We start from the raw sequence: 13,897 nt of genomic DNA on the forward strand, positions 1-13,897 counted from the left end.
AGAAGTAGAGAACTTGAAGCCATGACCTGTGGCCCAAGACGACACGGCATCAATTGCAAGTTGAAGCCAGCGTTGAAGGAGAGGCGAATCATCACCCTGACAACAAAGGGTAAGATCATCGACATAGAGAGCGGAGAAGACACCAGAAGGAAGAGAGGAAAGAAGACCATTGAGGGCAACCAGAAAAAGAGTAGTGCTCAGAACACTACCCTGGGGCACACCTTCGTATTGCTGAAAAGAGGAAGACAGAGCGGTACCAAGGCGCACCCGAAAGGAACGACGAGAGAGGAAGCTGCGGAGAAAGAGAGGGAGATGACCACGAAGGCCAAAAGAATGAAGTTGAGATAGGATATGATAACGCCAAGTGGTGTCGTAAGCCTTTTCTAGGTCAAAAAGGACGGCAACAACGGAGGTCTTCGCAGTACGAATATAGACCTCCAAGTTCACCAGGACATCTGTCGTGCTGCGGCACTTGCGGAAACCAAATTGAGAAGGGGAGAGGAGGTGATGGTGTTCCAGAAACCACATCAGACGAACGTTAACCATACGTTCAAAGAGTTTGCAGACAACTTGTGAGAGCAATAGGGCGAAAGTCCTTAGGGGAAGTACCCAGAGACCCCGGTTTGCGAACAGGGAGGACAACGGCATCGAGCCAGTCCTCAGGGACTGACGACGACTCCCAGATCCGATTATACAGACTCAGTAAATACTGAGACGTGCTCGGAGGGAGATGGCGAAGCATCTCATAATGAATACCATCGGAGCCCGCCGCCGTAGAACCGCAGAGGGCCAGGGCAGAACGAAGTTCAGAGAGAGAGAAGGGATCATTATAGGGAAGCTGAAGATGAGTGCAGAAATCTAAAGGACGAGACTCAAGGACAGGTTTACGAAGAAGGAAAGATTGGGGAAGATGAAGACCAGAGCTAACAGAAGAAAAGTGGGAACCCAGTTCGGAAGCGACCTGCAACGGGTCCGCCACAAGAGTATCATGGAGGTGAAGGACCGGTGAAACATCGGGAACGAACTTACCCGCTATCTTGCGGATACGCTTCCAGATCTGGGCCAGAGGGGTTTCGGACGTAATTGTCGAGACATAAGATGCCCAACATTCACGTTTAGCCGTACGGATGGCCCTACGGGCCACCGCACTCGCATTCCGAAAGAAAGAAAAGAATCGGTCGTCTGCCTACGGCGGTGCTTCTTCCAGGCTGCACGCTTACAGCGGACAGCCCGAGCACAGTCCGCATTCCACCAGGGAACGCACTTCCGTGGACCCCGAGAGGAAGAGCGAGGAATAGAGCGGAGGGCAGCGTCGAAGACAGTGTCATGAAAAAGGAGGAGAGCGCGAGAGAGGGGCAGAAGGGAGAGGTCAGAGAGAGTAGCACTGAGGGAAAATAGGGTCCAGTCCGCCTTAGCAAACTGCCACCTAGGGAAAGAGAGGGAAGGGCGAAAAGAGAAAAAGGAAACAAGGATGGGGAAATGATCACTTCTATGGAGGTCATCAAGAACCTGCCATGTGAAATCTAAGTAAAGAGAAGAAGAGCAGAGAAAGATCAAGACAAGAAAGGGTGCGAGTCCGAGAGTCCAAATGAGTGGGCTCACCAGAATTCAGGAGAGACAGGGAAGAAGAGAGGAGAAACGGCTCAAGAAGGCGACCCCGGGTATTCGTTAGAACGTCACCCCAAAGAGAATGACAACAATTGAAGTCACCCAGCAGGAGCACAGGCTCCGGCAAGGTGTCTAGGTGGTGTTTCAAATCAGGAAGAGAGAGCGGGACACTCGGGAGATAAATGGAACAAACCGAGTACCATTTCCCCACAAAGATACGAGCAGCAGAACAATGGAGAGGCGAAGGAAAAAGTAAAGGAACAAAGGGAACATCAGCACGATTCAAGAGAGCAGAAGAATTAGAAGCCCCAGCAACGGCTGGGGGGGGGGGGGGAAGAGAGAAAGGAATAGCCACGAAAACGACCAGGACGAGCACCAAGCATCGGCTCCTGGAGACAGACACAAAGGGGCGAAAACCGTGAGAATCATAAGTTGGAGTTCGAGGAAATTTGCGTAATAACCTCGAACGTTCCATTGAAGAATGGACAACGATGAGAAGAGAAAGGACAAAAACAGAGAACAAGGAAGAAACAAAGGCGAAAGAACAACAGAGCACGTTAAAGAATATCAGGGTCGGGATCAGGGACAGCAAAGTCAGGGTTAGGGGGCATGGGTAAACTGAGCAAAGACGGAGGGAAGGAAACGGGAGAACAGATCAGAGGTGGGCGGGCGGGGTCCGGAGAAGGAAGAGGAGGAGACAACGGAGAGGAGCAGTCAAGGACAGCAGCAGGAAGAGGGGGAGTAGAAAGAGGGGAGCGCACCCCAGCAAGAGCAGCAATCGAAAGGGAAGCAGGGGCCAAAGAAACCTCCATAGCAGGAACAGGGGGCGCAATCACTGAAACGGGAGGGGAAGGAGCAACAGAGCCAGAAGTAGGAGCTGAGGAAGAAAGCGAAGCCTTCTTACCCACCTGGGAGGAAGGAGAGGAGCCAGGCTTACGCTTCTGACTTAAAGAGACAGGTGTCCCAGCAACTACGTACCGGGCAACGGATTCCAGTGTCTCAACAGCAGAAGCTGAACGAGAGCACACACTACGGCCGTTAGGAGAGCGATGGACATCCGCCTGCACCGACAGGCGGCGGGGAGAGCCGATAGATGGAGGAAGAGGATGGGAAGGAGGATCGGAGGGAGACGAGGAAGAAGACACAGGAGACATGACAGACCGGGTACAAAGAAGGGGAACCCCAGACAGAGGACCAGGAGGGGGACCCCTCGGGACAGAACACAAAGGGACAGAGGAGGGGGCAGTGGGCGTATCAGGGTCCAAGGCCCGGAAACGATTGCGAGTCTGAGGAAGGGGGAAGGACGAGTAGAGGAAGAGCGCAACACGCGAGCATAAGAGATGTTAGTATAAGGCGGGAGCCGGCGAACCTGGCGCCTCGCCTCAGGAAAAGATAAACGCTCCCGGTGCTTCAGGTTTAGGACGGCTGCCTCAAGCTTGTAATGGACACAGGCACGGGAGAAGGTAGGATGGGCCTCATCGCAGTTGAGGCAGCGAGCTTGGGGAGAAGTGCACTCCGACTTAGAGTGACCTACACTCCCACACAAAGGGCAGAGACAGTCCCAGAGCAGCGGAGGGCACCATGCCCAAACCTCAAGCACTTGTTACAAAGTCGAGGAGAAGGAATATACTCCTGAACAGAGCACCTAGCACCAGCAAGAATGACAGAGGATGGAAGGGTCCCGCCATCAAAGGTGATCTTCACAACGCGAAGGGGTTGACGGCGACGACCACGAGGGGGGACAAGTAAACATGTCAACCTGGAAGACAGAATGGCCTTGGGCATCAAGGATATGCCGAATATCATCGTGGCAATCCTGCAGATTCCGAACACCGGTTGCAACATGGGGTGGGAGGAGAATAGTGCCAACACTGGCATTCATCTGAACGTTCTTTTGACCCGAACAGGGATCTCGCCAAGGCAAAATAAGGCAGCCAAGCGGGAAGCTGCATCCTGAGAAGGAGCAGCAACGACACGTGTACCGAGACGAGTGGGGTTGAAAGTAACAGACGCATCCACGGAATCTACAAGATGCCGATGGAGGGAGAAATCGTCAGGAGGCGCAGAATCAAGAGGGAGGAGATCAAAGTATTTGGCCCATGAAGCAGGACCAAACAAGGCCTGATACGTATCAGCACGGGAAGGAATCGAGCGAGTGCGGCTGGGGCGCGAACGGCGTTGAGAACCCCTAGAGAGAGGGGTCAAAAGGCGCAGTAGTCACAACGAGAGACTTAGCCGCACCAGGGGACGAAGTGGTCACCACCGGGGGCTGGAGGCTCGACCCAACCACAGAGGAGGGAGGGGAGCTGGGGGAAGTAGTCAGAACGGTCAAAGGAGGAGCAAGGTCGGGGCCCAACGCAGCGGGAGCTACAGAGCCTGGTCTTCCAATACAGGCCGACTCCGGGGCTTGGTCGCCCACCCCACGAGCCTGAGAGGGTACAACGGAAACATTCAACGACAGAGACGAAAAGTGATAAATTCATCCACGAATGTGCCCCCATACCCACCATGGAGCCACAATTAGAGGCAGGACACCCAACAGGAAGCTATCGCCGATCATGCCGGGGCCCCCTAGGGGTGCGTCGTGAGTATACGCCCCACAAACGCCACCTTAAGAACCGTCAGTCCGTCGAGATCGGGTTCAGCGACGAAAAGGGTATTGACAATAAAAGGTTCCCCTCGCTCGAGACGTTGGGTACTACAGTTCTACGGGTGCAAGAGTATGCCTCCTCAAGCACCCGGGCGTCAAAATAGAAGAAGTCCAAAGAAATAATGCAAAACAAGCAAAAGGTCTGCAGGAAACGAGCAGATAGAAGAAGAGGGGGGAGAAAAACGAAACATAAGGAAAAGGAAAAGTGATCCGGCACAATTAGAGAAGACGGCAGCAAGAGTGCAAGGCCAGAAAAGGACAGGACTGCCCCACGGAGCATCACACTCCGGTAGCCGTCCACCAAGCCCCCACACGACGCCAACGGGCCGGATGGGGAGGGGGACAGTGGAGGAGTTTGCAGCTAGCAACGCTATGGTCGCGGGTTCGCAGCCCCTCGAGCCCTAGTGGGTTTTCTCATCGATATTGTGTGTCAAGTTCGTGCATTTGCAGGTGGGCTATAATCTGCCTTCCACTGACGTACCATCTCTTCCCAGAAATGAAAAATAGTTGCGCTTCAACTTGTGACGAGTTTTATGACAGGAGCACTATACCAGTCTGCCTGTCTCCAGGAAAGGCAGCCCTTTAGGGTCTGAAGCAGGAGGAATAAACTTTAGTGTACTATAGAAACAAATCTGTAACAAGGACTAAATAATACTCTTGGTAAACGGCAAAAAAACTTCTTTATCTGTCACTTGCATTATTACTCAATTGGTTGTGTACCATCGCTATAAGTTTATATCAGACATTAAGTTTTATTCTGAAACGCTTACAAAGTAGATGGTAAACTGAAAGTTTAGATCCTCCAGAATAGGCACGTTCGCCCACAGTCACAGTGTTTTATCTTAAACCAATCAGTGGGTGGGATTTCCTGTCGAGCAAGTACATCCCTTGTGTTGGACTTTATACCTAAAGAAAAAATTAGTCTTATATCCCTTTGGCTGCCTTTTGTCTTCGTGGGTAGGGAGACTTTAGTCGTAGTGTCTGCTACATCCGGCTACTGGAGAATTATGATGAGGTTATCGTCCGTGCTCGAGACAATAGCCGGTGTATACATTTTGCTACCCTGGGGCTAGATTCACTAAGTAGTTACTCAAGTCTTTACGAACCTGTACATCTTTCCTCAATCTTTGGCAACTTAGTTTAAAATTATTAAAGTTGATGATCTCTGAAGCAGAAGGCTGTTTATATCAACTATTATTGTTATAAACAGCCTCCTGGTGCTTCGCAGCTCATTAACTGTTTAATAATTTTAAACTAAGCCGCCGAAGACTGAGGAAAGATGTACACGTTCGTAAGTACTTGTGTAACTGCTTGCCGCCTTGCGGAGTACTCACTTTTCTCCAGTTGTTCAAGGTCCTGTTTAGACTAAAGGGAATTTATGCTCTTATGTCCCCGATTTTTATTTTCGTGGCTTCTGACCGAGGATTATTACCTTGGCTTTTAACTGAAGGTTTGGTAGTTTGTGGTGGATTTGTGGCTTCAAGTGGCCGAGTAGATCAAAGGCTTTGATTTTTGACCCATTCTAAGCATCGTTTGTTCCATGTCAATGTTCCGCGTGATTTTAATCCACTCAGTTTGGACATTTTGCATTTGTTTGTGTTCTTTATGCAGATATTTTCCATATATCAGTGTGTAGCTCGCTGCATCCTCTACACCATTCCAGAACTGCAGGCATCCTTATGGGGGCCGAAACACCGACATCTGTAACAGCCAGGTACAGAAATAATAATGGAAGTCCTACGTTTCTAGAAATAATTCAAGCATCCCATTTTCTTTATTCCGTAAATTTGTCTCTTAACCCTATTAATCATAATTTCCAAATTTATGAGATTTTTCAATTTCGCCACTTATTGTCCAAGTAACTTAGCAACAATTTTTTTCTACTGCATTAAACTGCATATAGACAGAGAGACTTAAAGTATGCTAGACCTTTCAGAGTCCGCGGTCATCTATAAACTTTTAAACATTGTCTTTTCATTTCGAAACATTTGCTAGAATAAAATGTTTATGCCAGTCTTTGCTAATGTTAGACAGTCTTGTGATCAAACTAATATGGCTTATACTATTCCAGGATCCGTAAGTAGCAAATGGTACGTCTTTTATTATCCGCGATGATAATCTATATTGCAAAGAAGTAATTATCAATAGAAGACACCAAACCGGGAAAGCTATGTAACACCATCAAATGTGCGGAATAATCAGAGGGCGCTAAATATCACCAAGGATGCCAATACGAGAACAAAAACGCATAAGGCGAACGATATCAAAAGTATCGAGTCCTAAAAATTCTATCGAGGACAAGCGACCGCGAGGGACGGTCGGAAAAAAGACACGCTCGTCTTGGAAGTCAGACATGTATTGCAAGGAAAATGATGGGCAAGTCCCACTGTGAATGTTTACGCCATGCAGGTTAAGTTAATGAAGGCCCAAACCTCTGAACGCTGTTGGACCCCTACTTAACCTCTTAAGAGTTTTAAGTATGGTTTTAAAGAACAATCTTCGCAGAGTTTTGGCGTTTTAAATCAAACTTTTTGTTCTATTTCTCAGGAACTTTCCAGTTATATAAACAAGGAAATGCCACGGCTCATGAATTTTTCTGCGACATGCCTTTATTGCGTGGCGTGAATTTATTCTGTACTTAACAGGAATTTGTTAATGATTTGTAGAAGAAAAAAATAAACTATATGAATGCTTAATTTAATCATCACGAATAATGGGTGAACATCACGATCATTTATAACTTAAGAATAAACGGTCAATGCTCAGCTCTATTCAAAGTGAGACGAGCTCCACCATACTAAAGTCATTTATAAGCAAAACCAATGAATTTAGTTTTAATTGAATACAACACAAAAGTGGTAATTCTTAAGCACTGTCGGGGAAAAGAACTTACTAAAATTCATAAGAAAACGGTGGATCATTGCCCTGTCGCCAATAATTGCCAGCAAATATTTGAAATTTTTAAATATATCCGAACTGGTAATAAAAAATCAATTGAACCAACTATCAGTACTAAAAAATATTAAATATAACGCCTTTCTCTACTTGATAAAATCGCATCTTGTGTCGAGCCGGATGCGAGAGTGGGAGAGGGGGGGGGGGGGCCGACGCCATTAAATTTAACGTAAAGAAGTCTCGCGTGGAGGTCACCAAGCTCCACTATTTTCCCCTCTACTTTATATTATGGTACGTGAACAGCTCCCATAACGGCTATCTATAGTGCTCCAGAACAGCACTATCTTCAACAATAAGGGATGTGTTCTGTATCTGATAACCCGTTAAATCTAGTCATTCCTGGCCAGTAATGCAAGTTAGATTAGGATATGTTGGGCTAAACTGCATGGCAAGGTACCCAGTTAATTGCTTAGTATACTTATTATACTAGTTTCCCCTACAAGGCGTATTTGTGTGATCTCTGTTCATATCTTTGTCCAGGCCATAACTAGACAAGCTGTATTTGTTCCATTTTATTTACCAATCCATGTAGTATAACTGTGTACCAATATTAATTTAGATTGATAGACTAACCTCCCCCCCCCCAGCTTAAGTAGGAAAAGATGGAATTTAATATCAGTCCATTTTAAATTCATGCAGTCCGCTATTGAAATTTAAGTATTAATAAATAATTTATATTAATGAATTCTAATTTATAACCGATTAGAATTAAAATAAATCCCACGATTCGGGTTTTCCCCACATGAATGCTTGCTCAACACCAGACGTTTCACCAAAAGTGGAATTTTTTTATTTAATCTATTTTACTACTGATAATCAAGTTGGTTCATGAGAAATGTTTCTCGTGCTTAAAGTCCAGAGACATGTTTTAAGAATTTCCAATATTCGTAGCTGGTGAATTTAATGGCGATATGGCAATGATACCCTGTTCTATTCGAATGAATGTGTTAGTAAATCGTGCTTGTTAGAAAAAACACCAAGAAATTATTTTAAATTTAATTAAAATAAAATGTTTACAAATCAGATTTCACAACTAGTTATTTACATTGGACCTACGGGAAACCATAGGCCCTCACCCCGTTGTGAAGCTGGAGGAAAGTTGAGAAGGCTTGCCCAACAGGTGCCTAGTTGAGAAGTCTGACGAGAATAAAGTCATGACTACAGCAGATTAAAGAGGTGGCCTTGTAGAGTTCAGGACCACAGCGTTCGCGTCATTAACTGAAATGAAGACGAACCTCTTTAGTTTATATTTAAACCAAGTGATTTGGGATTTAACAGCTGTACTGACGAGCTGGAAAGATTCTGTACAAACTGGAATCGAAGTTAACCATGTAGAAATTTAGGTGAACCAATACCTGTTTTATTTTTATCAGTGAACAGTTTAAAAAGGTAAACCACATTGAGATCTAAAACTATATTAAGGAATTGACATGTACGAGTTAAAGCAAGCGTATCAACTAGTTCAAGGAGGCACTTGCCTTCCTTACCTCACCCCCACGACAACAGGGAGAGGGAGACGTCAAGAAACTAAGTGTAATCACGTTATGAGAGACGTCCCTCTGATCCACGGAGAGTATCTTCAAATCAAACTAGACCTACGATGGGCACAACCGTGTTTAAATTGTGTAAATTTTCGTGTCTCTTTCGAGGAACGTGGGTTCAAGAATTCTCCAGCCCCATTAGACATTGAGGGCATTTTCGCTTATGTTTTCAAAAGTCTAAAAATTCTCTAAAAACCATCTTAAACCATGGTGCTACTTATTTAAGATTGAAATTGGCTGGCTGGTCGCCAGAGGGGGGCGGACGTGCTCTGATGTTGCTCCCCAGTTGACAATATGAATAGTCGGTGGTCGGGCGTCTCCCGTGCCCTAATCGCAAAGCAAGAACGTGCCACACGGGTCATCTCTGCCTCTTCTGAAGGGGACGTTTTTAGCTCTTGGTTTTCGACGCAGGTTGAAATGGGGGTCGAAAAAGGACACACTACGCCAGGAGAGCGTAGTGTATTCCCAGTCAAGGATACACTATAGGCGAGATTAATCCGCGGATTCATCATCATGGCAGTTCGGCTTGTATAGGGATCTAGATGAAGTATAGTGTAAAGTGTGTGGACATAGGCAGGGACACACTCGAACACTATATCTTTGATTGTTGTAAAATTGAGCCTTTTAGAGATAAATCTAAGCTCACTCTGTATGATATGGCAACCTATCTTATTACCATGGATAAATTACCTGAAATCCTTGCACTGTACCCACATTTTGCTTCCAGTAGATGAACGACATGAGATTCAGAAACAAGTAGTGTATTGTGAGGACTAATAATAAACAGAAGCTCCCCTATGACACTGTAATATCCCCATTGGCCAAACTATTATGTATTAACGACAAGACCTACCATTAATGTATGATGACTTATTGTAAATATGTAGCTCTTGCAATAGCACTCTCTGTAACTAGCTGACATTGTATCTATAAGGTGTGAAGGATTGAAGAAATTGTTTATTACATAATCAAAGATGAGGTCTGATAAAGACCTTGTGCGCCCTCTGTAATGCTTTTGCACTACCGCTCACAGGATGAGTATGGGGTGCACAATAAACTAGCCGCCTTCGGCGGCAACAATTCAAAAAAATTCACCCGGAGGGACCTATGCAACCTGGCAAAACGGGAAGACTCCCGACCCTAGCAGCAGAGCGAAGATTAAATTCATCGACGCATCAGACGGCCTAAACCCCGACCAGCAATTGAGGGATGCAAACATCAGCGAGTTAAACAACGCAAAATTAATGAAAAATAGCCATCATACGCTGAAGGCAGCCGCCTTCTTTCCCTCCTTCCCCCTCCCCCCTCCTTAGGGGGATGGGGGGCCTAATTTTGCTCGTTTGGAATAGATGTATTCCATATCCGCCACCGGGAAGACCAACACCGAAGACTTAAGCTTAAAAAGAGACCGACTAGAGTAGAGCTGTCCTCTTCCCATCGCCCCCCTCCCCACACAAGACCCGGCCTCCCTGCCTAGCTGGCCTGGTTGTCGAGAGCCTCAGATCTGCCATGCAACTGTTGAGCCCTGGCTCCATCCCTCCGTCGTGTCCTCTCACCGGCTATTCTTCAGCTACACCCACTTCCCAGCTTACCCGAAGGGCATCTTGTCATGATGCATGTCCTAAAAGGCTCTGGCATGCACTACATGGCCCTAGAAATTTCTAGGTGTGGCAATTTCGGTAAAAATCTGTCTATATCAACCTCAGGTGGCATAATCCTAAACTTCATTTTGTTCAAGTAATTAATTTACAACAAGGTGACTAATATTCTATTTTACATATACTATTGTGACGGAAATCTCTTTCAAGAGATTTAGCCTGCTCCTTCCTACATTGCATTACTTCTATACTTCTGCAACATTATGATACCACATTCAAGAATAGTATACAAGTGTAATAATAAACATCTCTACAGGGGGTATACACTACCCTACTCTCACTCCTCATCCCCCCCCCCCTCCTCACTGTCGGTGCACCACCTCGTCGATCACCAAATGACCACGTCAAATCAACACTCCCCATTAGTGAATCGACAACTTCACGCGACTCCAGCACCATCTGCATCATTATATATATAGTTTCGCATGAGCAGTTTGCCTCTGAATATTCTTGTGCTCTCGAGCTGACGCTTCTATCTAAGCATACATCCTGTATATTAGTAGAAGTTTCAGCCAGCCCACTATTCTCAGCACCTTTAACTAATTTTTGTCTTGCTTATTGTAGAGTATCATTTTATTTTATATTGCGTTTTGTCTTTGTATATATTTTGATCCGCACTGTACATAGCCAAGTGATTATATTTTGTTTAAAGTAAATTAAAGTTCATTATTTATAAGATTTGTGTGTTTTTTCCCTTTCACTTTACCACAGGAGACAACCGCCAAGCAGTCAACCTTTTTGTTTTTAACGTGATTAGCATTTACACCAGCCATAGAGAATGCCTCAACACTTACATTCCTCGTCAACTTAAATTTATGAAAGTACTACATGGTTCTGGAAACGACGTGGTACAAACTATCTTATGAAAACGTTATTATGGTCAATTTTTCAGCCGCCATTGTCCCCAATGTGGTCCCAGCAGCTCTGATGCACAGAAGGGCGAGCATAAAATTCAAGTATACGACCATCGTGGGTAATAGCGACTTTCATGCAAAAAAATTATGTGGAATTAACAACGGTGCTGGACCATGTGGAGAAGAAAATGTGGAAAAGACAGTGTATAAATCACTTTAGCAAGAGACTTGCAACATAGCTACGCAACTTTCAGAAGTCAGCTGTCTAAGTGAGAGAGTCAAAAGGTAACACGAATGCCACTGGTCAAAGGAGAAGGAAAACTGACAATACCATTCTGAAGCCATCAGGGACAACACTGACTGGAAACATGAGATGCCTGCCTGTCCTGACTGTTCCATGCAACGTCCACTGACGAGAAGCCAGTGCACGTGCACCGCCCTAAAATCAAAGACATGGAATTTCTACCAAGACATTGCAAATGGGAAGACCACGATAAGACTGTTGTATATTTCCAGAAACCGAGCAAGCACATGACTCAAGTCTGGAAGATCTACTACAACCTTGTAGTTAAAAAAACCATGAGGTATCTGGAGGGACGATTCAGAATCCAAATTAGCCTACACCAAGTTTGGAAACTCTCCCCCCTCCTCCCCCCCCCCAAAAAAAAAAATATATATTTTTTGGTCATGCAATAGTCTACATCACAGTGACGGCCATCAATTACAACGCATGATATATGATGGGATCTGACCAACCTACTTGGTCTACCTCAGGGAGGTAGAGGGAGCACAGGGCACAGTATAATCTGTGCTAAAGCCTTTATAATAAGAAAAGATCTTCGGCAGCGGCGCATGTCCTCTCCGGAGACTGGAGGGTTACACCCTCCGAGGTGGAGCCGAATCGCCTCGGAGTTTGGGGGAACCTCTTTTCCAGGCCCTCGCTGCCGGACAACCGGCCTATTGAGCGCGGCTCTGGTCCTGCCATTCAGCACCTGTTAGAGCCCATATCACCTATGGACGTCCAGACCGCTCTACAGACAAGTAAGGTCTCTGCACCCGGTCCCGACGGGATAACTACGCGTCGTCTCGGGTCCATACCACTCAGGGTGCTCACTAAACTGTTCAATCTGTGGCTAGCTAGCCGTTCCCTGCCACGTCCTTTCCGTGCGTGCAAAACTGTGCCGATATCCAAGATTCCTAGGCCAGAAACCCCCTCACACTATCGCCCCATTACCATGTCTTCTATGATAGTGCGGCTGTTCCAAAAGATCATGAACAGCCGAGTTTCTCAAGCAATCAGGATCGACGGGAGGCAGAAGGCGTTCATCCCTGTGGATGGATGCGCTGAAAACCTGGCGATCCTAGATGCTCTTCTGGCCGAGGCCCGCGCACAGAAACATCCGGCGCACCTTGCATTCCTTGACAGCTTTTGATAGCGTTTCCCATGCGGCCATAGATCGTGCCATGGAGCGCAAGGAAGTCCCTAAGCCTCTTAGGGACTTATGTCGGGCTATGATGGCGCCTCGACTCATTTCCAGCCAGAAGGAAAAATCTAGAGCAATCCCTGTGACTAGGGGAGTTAAACGGAGATCCCATGTCCCCGTTTCTTTTCAACTTTGTGATTGACGAGGCAATCACCAATGCGAAGAAGTTGGGGATTCGTCTGGGGGAGGAAAGGGTGTCAGTACTAGCGTTTGCTGACGATTTGGTTGTGGCAGCAGAGACGCCAGCCGGCCTTCAGGCGTTTTTAGACGTTATGTGAGATACCTTGAGTGGCGCTGGCCCGAGGGTCAACGCGGGAAAGTGCCGTTCACCGAGCTTACAGATCGATGGAAAGCGCAAGAAGTGGTGTCTCGCGTCGCAAACGAGATTCCACGTCGGGGGCGCAGCCATGGATTCTATTGGCATCAGTGACGAGTATAAGTACTTTGTTATTCTCGTGGTGCCGGTGGCAGGGGCCTCTATGGCTGTTTGAGAGGGGATTGTTTACATTCCTGCAAGCCCCCCCTCAAACCCCAGCAGACGTTATACGTGCTGAAGCACCACCTTGTTACTAAATTAACCATCGTCTGATTCTGGTACATTGTTTAAGACTCGGCTAGCGAGAATCGACCGGAGGATAGGAAGGATATTCGTAGCTGGCTCGTCTTCCGCACGACACCCCGAATGCGTTCTTCTACACCGACTGGAAGGACGGTGATCTTGGGGGATGCCCGAGTTTTGTCTCGTCAATCCGGCTGCATAAGAACAGTCGTTTCAGTGATCTGTTGGCCATTCAGGATAAGATGCGTCGGTGGATCGGCCCGGCCCTTTATTAGCGGTGAGCCAGTAACCAACAGAGCAGAGTGCTTTCGGACATGGCGAGAGCGGCTCTACCGCACGGCCGATGGTGCTAGACAGAGGTCCTCGTGCGAGGTTCCCTCGTGCCTTGGGTGGATCTCGTCCAGCACCCACACTGTTGAAAAGGGGGGGGGAGAAGAGTTCGCTTATGCTGTCGAAGTGAGAGCTAACGCTTTGGCCACGCCGTCAAGAGCCCTAACCTGGACGTACGCGATCCAAGAGCACGGGAAGAGGTTGCTAATGATCACCCCTGGACATGGACATGGGACACGAGGGAAGTCTACTCGAGAC

At 46.8% G+C, this 13,897-nt stretch overlaps 2 long non-coding RNA genes across 5 annotated transcripts in view; one reads left to right on the top strand and one right to left on the bottom strand.

The window, feature by feature from the left end:
• Positions 1–13,897, top strand: part of LOC138352908 (uncharacterized) — a 560,090-nt gene that overhangs the window by 334,201 nt on the left and 211,992 nt on the right. The window lies entirely within an intron of this gene.
• Positions 5,797–13,897, bottom strand: part of LOC138352909 (uncharacterized) — a 421,267-nt gene continuing 413,166 nt past the window's right edge. The window contains exons 4-5 of one of the 2 annotated variants that reach the window (XR_011222965.1): positions 8,290–8,431; positions 5,797–5,959 (exon numbers count right to left, since the gene is read on the bottom strand). This is a non-coding gene — a long non-coding RNA (uncharacterized lncRNA). Of the gene's footprint in view, positions 5,960–8,195; positions 8,432–13,897 lie in introns of those variants that run through there. The other variant, XR_011222964.1, reaches the window with a different exon arrangement.

This window comes from Procambarus clarkii, chromosome 55 (assembly GCF_040958095.1).
Source record: "Procambarus clarkii isolate CNS0578487 chromosome 55, FALCON_Pclarkii_2.0, whole genome shotgun sequence".
Classification (NCBI taxonomy): Eukaryota; Metazoa; Arthropoda; class Malacostraca; order Decapoda; family Cambaridae; genus Procambarus; species Procambarus clarkii.